The following is a 9,424-nucleotide window of genomic DNA, read 5'->3' on the forward strand; positions in this document are numbered from 1 at the left end:
ATAATAGTTACTAGTTTTTTTCATTACGCAAGTGTCTCCATGCATCGTCATATGGCATAAAGAGACACGAGTATTTGCATCGTCATATGTCACCAAGAGATGTGGGTATTATAAGAGATGAAGCCTGGAATCGATGCAAATACAAATATTGGCTATGACTTCTCTTGCGCTTATATACGTATGATGTGTGGAGATGCTTATTATTTTTTTTATTTTATATTTCAAATTTAGTTTCATTTTATTTTTTATAAGTTTCTAAGTTAAGTCGGATCGTACGCCATAGTTCACCACCAGGATACATGGGCATTATGCGAGAGTATCGTTTCCAATATATTTATATTGGTAGTTACATATTTCAGGTATGGTTTCCGAGAAGTCGGTGTACAAATTATCGCAAGAAACTTAGAAATGTGTGCTTCTCCTTGGCAGTTGACTCTATTCAGATTACGCAAAGCAATACATGTATCTTGGTGGTAGCTGCTGCATGCAAACAAAGTTTTTCGTACATATTTTATTCTTTTAGTGATAATCGTTACTAGTTTTTAGTTACTTAAGTATCTCCGTGCATCGTCATACGACATAAAGAGATGTGAGTATCCTTATGCATCATCATATGGCACCAAGAGATGTGGGTATTATAAGAGATGAAGGTCGGAGTCGATGCAAATGCAAATATTGGCTTTGCCTTCTCTTGTGCTTATATGTATGATGTGTGGAGATGCTTATTATGTTGTTTATTTTACATTTTAATTTTAGTTTGATTTTTACAAGTTTTAAAGTTAAGTCGGATCGTACGCCATAGTTCACCACCAAGATACATGGGAACTGTTCGAGAATATCTTTTCATGTATATTTATATTGGTGGGTACATGTATGGGGTATGGTTTTCGAGAAGTCGGTGTACAAATCACTGAAAGACACTTAGAAATGTGCGGTTCTGCGGATTACATTTGGCAGTTGACTCCATTCAGATTGCTTAAAGCAATACATGTATCTTGGTGGTAGCTGCTGTATGCAAATAAAGTTTTCTTTCTTGTCTACTTATTTTATTCTTTTGTGATAATAGTTACTAGTTTCTTAGTTACGTAAGTATCTCCATGCATCGTCATATGGCATAAAGAGACGCGAGTATTTTCATCGTCATATGTCACCAAGAGATGTGGGTATTATAAGAGATGAAGCCTGGAATCGAAGCAAATACAAATATTGGCTATGACTTCTCTTGCGCTTATATACGTATGATGTGTGGAGATGCTTATTATTATTTTTATTTTATATTTCAAAGTTAGTTTCATTTTATAAGTTTTAAAGTTAAGTCGGATCGTACGCCATAGTTCACCACCAGGATACATGGGCATTATTCGAGAGTATCGTTTTCAATATATTTATATTGGTAGTTACGTATATGAGGTATGGTTTTCGAGAAGTCGGTGTACAAATTATCGCAAGACACTTAGAAATGTGTGCTTCTCCTTGGCAGTTGATTCTATTCAGATTGCACAAAGCAATACATGTATCTTGGTGGTAGCTGCTGCATGCAAACAATGTTTTTCGTACATATTTTATTCTTTTAGTGATAATTGTTACTAGTTTGTAGTTACGTAAGTATCTCCTTGCATCGTCACACGATATAAAGAGATGTGAGTTTCCTTATGCATCGTCATATGGCACCAAGAGATGTGGGTATTATAAGAGATGAAGGTTGGAATCGATGCAAATGCAAATATTGCCTTTGCCTTCTCTTGTGCTTATATGTATGATGTATGGAGATGCTTATTATGTTGTTTATTTTATATTTAAACTTTAGTTTCATTTTACAAGTTTTAAACTTAAGTCGGATCATATACCACTATAGTTCACCACCAAGATACATGACCATTATTCGAGAATATCGTTTCCGATATATTTATATTGGTAGTGACATATATGAGGTATGGTTTTCGAGAAGTCGAAGTACAAATTACCGAAAGGCACTTTGAGATGTGGGCTTCTGCAGATTATGTTTGGCAGTTGACTCTATTCAGATTGCACAAAGCAATACATGTATCTTGGTGGCAGTTGTTGTATGCAAACAAAGTTTTCTTTCTTTTTTACTTATTGTATCCTTTTAGTGATAATAGTCACTAGTCTTAGTTAAGTTTGTATCTCCATGCATTGTCATACGGCATAAGGAGACGTGAGTTCTGTTGGAGAAAAGGTTGGAAAAATACAAATACTGCCTGGGAGTTGGTTTACGCTTGTGCTTGTACACATGATGTACAGAACTCACAGCATAAGGAGACTGATAATATTGACTAGTTTGTAATTCTTTTAAGCATCTTCATGTGTCATGGTTTGACACCCAAAAATTTGAGTTTCTTGGGATTGCTATCAATTGGATTACAAATAATGGCCGGCAGTCTATATACCTTTGTGTGGCTAAACACCCCTTATACATGCAATACATGGGGATGCTTATGCTTTTGTTTCTAGCAACAGTTCTGAAGTTTAGTGGGAGTCTCTGCATTTGTCGACATACAATGTATATAACCATGATAAATGGGTTCTTTTTGTAGACTATGATTTATGTTGGTGGTCTCTGATTGTATTTAGTGAGCTTATGGGGGATAAATAATGGCTGCGAGATCCAATCTGGTTTGCTCATGGATATACTTAAACTGGTTAACCTTATTTGTTTTATACTTGCACCTATCAGTGAGTGAAAACAGTGGATATTGCTGGAAGCCCGGAACTGTTCTCCTCCGCATCAAAAGCATAGATATCCGTGTATCTCATTTCTGGTAATTCTCAAAGCTTTTTGGTTTCTCATGCTATTACTCAGTTCACCCTATCTAATGCTGCTTACAGTAATTTAGTAATAGCCGTTGTTTCCTTCATCGATCTCGAAGTAGCCCATGAGAGAGCAAAATGTCATTTAAGGTTATTCTTTACAAACCTGATTCTGATCCATTGTTATAAGAAGCTTATAATGCGGGTACTTAGAATATTATTTGAGATCATGCAAAGGTAAGTTGCGAAATTGGGGGCTCATGTAAAATAAAGGTTGCCTGTTTAGCTTGACATTAGCAGTTAAGCTTTTCCTGTACATTTGTGATATGCGAATACTTGATATTAGCAGTTAAGCTTTTCATATGACTGTACAGTTCTTTTTTCTTGAACAATTTGATTGAATTAAGGAGAAAAAGAACACAAAAAGATCATAAAGATTGTAATTGGGCAACAATCTGCATTGTTTGTTAATGTTCTCTTGAGTTGAACTCAGAGACTATTTTGAATATTTGCTTATAATTAATTTTTGTAATAATGTTTACTAGTTTATAATTTTTGTAAGCATATTCATATGTCATGGTTTGAAACCCAATAAAGTTTGAGTTTCTGTTTGGATTACAAATAATGGATGACAGTTTATATACCTTTGTGTGGCTAAACACTTAGTACATGCAAAATATGGAGATAGCTTAATTTGTTTTCTTCTAACCGCATTTTAGAAGTTTTAAAGTTTAGTGGGAGTTTCTGCAATGTTGATGTACAGTTTATGTACCTTTGTGTGGCTAACCACTTAGACTATGATTTATGTTGGTCATCTCTGATTGTATGTAATGACTAATGAGCTATAGGGAATGATGGCAGCGAAATCCGTTCTAGTTTGGTCAAGGAAATACTTAAAATTGGTTGAAATTTGTTTTTAGTGTTGTATGCTGAGACTTGGCATTCTAGTTTGGTCAAGGAAATACAAATTTTGTCTACCAACAATTGTGGGGTTCACTTGAGATATAGGCCCTGGGTTTACTCAAGATAATGGCTGGCAATTGGTATGCTTTTTCTGCTTATGCATGTGATGCTCAAAGAGGTTTACATTAATAATTTATATTGGTGAAGTAGGTTCTTTTTTAAGTATCTTCATACATCAAAGTTGACGCCAAGAAATGTAGATTCGTTCGAGATTTACTTGGTAAAGACTACAGATTAAGCTAAAATAATGGATGGCAAATGATTAACCTTTGTGGTTTTATACTTCACCTATGATGTATGGAAACGTTCTTCTTTTATCTTCCTCTCTTATGTTTGTAATATTTTAAAAGTTTTAGGGTTAAGTCTCGTTCTGCATCTCCTCACAGTTTATACTAGCAAGATATGTTTGCTTTTCAAGATATGTTTCATACTTAAGGTTGGATGTCACCCTTGTTCTGACAGGTTTTTATGTGATGTTAGCGACTCAAGAGATGGATGGTGGTTTAGGGTACTTTGGTTGGGCAAAGATTTATTGCGCTTCCTTCCAAACTGACAATAATGAACATCTAAATTCTTTTTGTTCGGATTTGGTGCGTTGATCCTTAATCATTGTCTTTATAGGCGTAGCAGGATCTCTTTATGACTTTATCAGCGAGGAAATTGGTGGATGGATGCTCTTTATAACTTTATCAGTGAGGAAAACGGTGGATACTGCTGGTGTTGTTTTTCTTCACATCAAGAGTATGCATATTAACCTCATTACCGGTAATTGTTATGTGACCGACGCATAAGGCTTTAGTTTATCTATTTCTTAGTTCATTCTATCTAATGCAGTACTGCTGTATGTAGTTATTTAGATGTGATTACTAGCCATTGTTTCTTTTATTGATCTTGAAGTAGCCTGTGGCCATGAAAGAGCGTAAGGTTTTCCCTTACAGAATAAATTCAGATCCACTGTTCTAAGCAAATATATGATAGGGGTTTAGAATTTTATTTGAGATCATTGGTTTGGAGGTTTATGCTTAGATATATGTTGTTGTAAGATTTTGGAGAAGTAATGGCGTACACAATAACGAAAGACACCTAAAGATGTGTGCTAATGTAGGTTAGTTTGGCAGTTGACTCTATTCAGATTGTACTAGACATTACTTGTATCGTGGTGGTAGCTGCTGAATGAGTGGACATAATCTCACATTTGTAATGGACAACACTTCATCTTTGTACAGTTTATACCGGCAAGATAAGTGTGTTTTTCAGGAATATGTTGCATTGCAAACATTACAATATGTTATCAAGCAAGGTGGGTTAACGTGGGATCTATTCCGAACTGATCAGGCGGCAGTCGTAATGAACTAGTAGATCATCATGTATGTGATGTTTGGAGATGCTTGATTTTTAATTGAGATCGCCTGTCACATTTGTCATGACAGGTTTATATGTGATATCAGCGACTCAAGAGATGGTGGTTTAGGGTCAATTTGGTTGGGCAAAGTTTTTCTTCTGCTTCGTTGCAAACAGATACTATTGAACAACTTCATCAAACTAAAATCTCTCCATTTTATAGTTACATTAAAAATAATCTCTAAGAAAGTGAAGTTTCTTGAATTATAACATCCAATGGAGATTTTACGCCTACTAAATTAGCGATTGCTGAACACCAACATTGGGAACTTATTTGCTGTTTCTTGCTATTAATCGAGTCGGTCTCTTTCCAGTGGAAATTTCAAATGTTACTCTCATCAGGCATAGCACATTATGCTTTACGCTCCGAAATTTATCTCGTTGGAAACAAAAGGAATTGCCGAGTTTATCTCCTTCAATGGAGGTGTTATAATGTGAATTGATGCAGTACTGAATTATAAGATGGTGGTTACTTTCCTTCGAAAAAGACTGGCGAAAAACCAATGGTATTGGCCCTGTTCAGTATTAATTATTGTGAAAAGCTTTGCAGGTGCAAAATAAGTCAAATTAAATTTGAAACTAGGAATGTAATGAACATGGTCGACTGATAGGGAGTGGCCAATTTGGCTACATTGGTACAATAAGGACGATGACCCCCTTCTCTCTCGAGACAGTAATTCCTCTTCCTGTCTGTGATTCATCTGATCTTTGCATTGTCGACTTGGATGAAGGTGGTCATGAAATTAAGGCAACCATCACCTCCTAATCCCATGGTTATGAAATGTGTCCGTACGCACGTTTTTTTTTTCTTTTTTCGAACGGTAATCTATGCATCCGTATCAAGAACACCAGACCTAGAGGGTGAAAACCAACTTTTAACTATTCTAGCCAAGAGTTGTTTTTTTGAGACAATAGCTAAGAGTTGTTGGTTAGCATAAGAAATACGAATATCATTAATTGAAGGATATATCTATAGAAATACCAGAAAACTAAATATATATATATATATATATATATATATATATATATATTATACTTTGTTCATAATTCGAAGGGCCTTCAAGTATTAATAGAGGTAAGAGAATATGCTTGAGCACACAACGTCTAACCGAAAAAGCTAGGCGAGAAAGACAGATTTGTTACATCAGAATTTCCAAAGTAACAGTGAGATATAGAACATTATTTCAGGGAGGAGGTGGCTGGGCGGCGGATGTCTCTTTCTTCTTTTTGTCAAGGGGCGCGAAGTAGAGCTCTCGGGCAGCTGCTATTATACCCAAGATGGAAATAACTAAGATGTAGACAATCTTCCATATCTTCTCAGGCTCTAGTATCGCAATGCCTTTAAGAACGTTAATGATACTCAGCACAATCACCACATAACCCGTCAAGTGATGACAGCTATTCCAGTGGAATCTGTACTTGCCATGCCTTGCAAATGTCGCAAGTACCTGCAATGTAGCGAGAACAAAGAGAACAATACCTAAGCTCCTGTGAGTGCTGTGTTGAACGCCTGAAGACAGATTACCCAACACCAGCCCACACACCCATCCACCAACTCCAACTACATAAGCTGATACCTGGCAGGCTATGTGGAAGGAATACTGCGGCTTCCCTTCCAAATCAACTATATCCACACACCTTGCTATTATCCCACCCGCCGGTATTAAGATTCCCCAACTTACTGCATTCAACAGGCCATGAACGTTCTTGAGTATTATATGTTTTGGTCTTGCTCCTCTTTTTGTGGGATTCGATACACATCCTGATAGTAAATCAAGAGACCCAAAGGATTGAACATTGGGTCCAGAAACACGGTGCATCGCGAGAGTGGTACCATCAATAATAAGTCCATCTTGCCATACGTGATTCAGCATGGTGATGTTATCGTTCTGAAGTTGGAAAGTGGCAAATATAATAATCTCATTACTGGTGTAAGTTGCAGAAACATCAAGGACGGGGAAACTAAGAGTTCCCTTTTGGAGTTGGGTTTTATAGCTAGTCAATGGAGAAGTGTAGGCAGTAATCAAACCATCGAGAGTTTGAAAAGCAACAAAAGCTTGGGCTCCAATCATACCAGTTGAAGTTGGATTGATTGCCCATGCAACCCATGTTGAAGAAGTGATGTTTGTATGTCGGTAAGCGATTTCGACAATTCGAGTAGATGGGTTGAAATTCCAGTAAAGAAAAGAGTTGAGAACAGGAAGGTCATTGCAAACGTTGTAAACACGGTTTGCATCGGAAAACAAATAGTTAGAGCATGTATTATGTTGAAGTAGTTGAGCAGAAGATGAAAAGGTGAGAAGAAAAATGAAAGTGAGAAAGAAAGATGAGAACAAATTAGCAGGAGATTTAAACAGAGAAGAAGACATGTTAATAGTATTGACGGATGGTGGTGATAATCAAAGAAGAAGCAATGAGAACTTAATGTTGTTAGTTCTAATAAGAGCCCCTAATGGAATTTCCATTTTTAATTACCACCAGTAAAAGAGAAACTTACTTAATGTTGTTTGTTCTAATTCCAGTAGTAAAAATAGTTAAAAAGGAAACTTCCCTCCAGTCAAATTTTGTGGGGAAGGAAGTTTTATTGGCGCCCCACGTTTGAGTTATTAAGCGTCTCCGGTCTCCTTTGACTGTGGTCAATTCTTTTGGACCACGCCCCTGGCTGGATGGGTTTGAATGGATATGCACTGGATCCGTTTCAGGTCGAGCACAGGTCAAGTGTTGTTGGTTATGGCGAAGCCACCTCCACGCAGGCCCAAAACAAAATAAATTTCGCATACATACACAAACAAGATTAGTTGGGTGGGAAAATTTTGGTTCCTCAAACGGTGTTCTTCTTCTCCTCTCAAACACTTCAAGATTTCTTCATCATTCACCTCCAAAGTATTTTATCCGTACGTTATACCGGTACATCAAGGAGTTCATAGAACAGTTGCTTGTGAATATGAAGTTGATCAGGCAGTCGTGCTTCTGCAGAGTTCCGCCTGCGTTAAAATCACGGTTTGAGAGTGATATTGGTGAGTTCTCTCTGTGGATACTTCATATGCGTACAAAAATTGTTGAACATATGAGATCACTAGGTCTATCACTTGACTCACTTCCAATGGTGGCGTGTCCATTCACTTGTCTTCGCACGGGCAATTATTCCTATTATGTGAAACAACTCAGTTTATTTTACGATGATTTTGATAGTTTGTTGAACAGTATTGATGTTGGTTTGACTTATATGGACGACGGAGTTGAATACACAAGGTGTACTGAATGTGAATTTAATTATGGGTGGTCTTATTATCTTTCGATTCTCAAGGAATTAGACATGATCTCTAAACTTTATCATCCTGCAGAAAAAAAACTCTCTTCTTGCTTGAATTCTCACCGAGATTCAATAAATATACTAATTATGAAATCAAAGAGAGGCGACGATCACCAATGGCTTCTCAGGCATAGAAGTTTACTCAATAATGAATCAAGAAGACATTTGATCACCATGATGTTTCCGGACCGGGTTAAGAATGGTAGTGACCACCTAGAAAAGAAGATGAAGGTGATCACTGATAAGTCAAATTTATTGGGTGATTCATTTGAACTTCTTGCTTCGTGACCATCTTGCTTCGTGACCATTTTTTTATATTCGCATCTTGCTTCGTGACCATTTTTTTTTTTGGTTGAAGGGTGACCACTTTCTTTCTTTTGAACGGGTAAGTATTTTTGTCTTCCTTCGTAAAAAAAAAAGGTATTTTTGTCTTAACTGCTTATTTTATCCAAAAAAGAAGTGTCGTTTCCGAAAAATTAAAAATAGCTTTCATTTCTTCAAACAATGGATCGCCTTTATCAATTAATTTTTTGTTTGCTACATTAACTTTCTTGTAAAAACTAATTCTAACAAATAATTGGGAAGATATCCGAAGGATGCTTGCAACAATTCTATTTGTCTACATATTAAAAGCTATTATATCTTTTTTTGTTTTGAGAATTCGACTACGGTCTACGTTAGTCGTTACAAGGCATTGATGCATCATGGAGATGTAATGAGCACGATAACCGCTTAGTATAAACTGAGAATGAAAGAGGCTTAAAGTCGGACAACGAGGAGGCCCAAAGCCCGACAAATTATTACATTATTCATAGCCTAAATTACATAGGATAAATCTTGACGGCAACTGCTTCCACCGAGACTCGATCCCACGACCTCATGGTCTTAAGAGAGGTGTCCAACCGTTACACGAAAGGTTACTTGGGTGGGAAAATTTTGGTTCCTCAAACGGTGTTCTTCTTCTCCTCTCCTTCTTCC

General features: G+C 36.7%; 1 long non-coding RNA gene and 1 pseudogene across 2 annotated transcripts; one reads left to right on the forward strand and one right to left on the reverse strand.

Moving 5' to 3' along the window:
* The first annotated feature begins 941 nt into the window (after window positions 1-941).
* Window positions 942-4,720, forward strand: LOC147533766 (uncharacterized). The gene is made up of 2 exons (XR_015228069.1): window positions 942-2,780; window positions 4,195-4,720. It is a non-coding gene; the product is annotated as an uncharacterized LOC147533766 (long non-coding RNA).
* Window positions 4,721-5,050: 330 nt separating this feature from the next.
* LOC147533767 (cytochrome b561 and DOMON domain-containing protein At5g47530 pseudogene) lies at window positions 5,051-7,578 on the reverse strand (annotated as a pseudogene). The gene has a single exon (XR_015228068.1). The product of XR_015228068.1 is annotated as a cytochrome b561 and DOMON domain-containing protein At5g47530 pseudogene (transcript).
* Between the last annotated feature and the right edge of the window lie 1,846 nt (window positions 7,579-9,424).

This window comes from Eschscholzia californica, unplaced genomic scaffold, assembly GCF_041429995.1.
Source record: "Eschscholzia californica isolate CP2 unplaced genomic scaffold, dmEscCali1.0.p SCAF_6, whole genome shotgun sequence".
Lineage (NCBI taxonomy): Eukaryota > Viridiplantae > Streptophyta > Magnoliopsida > Ranunculales > Papaveraceae > Eschscholzia > Eschscholzia californica.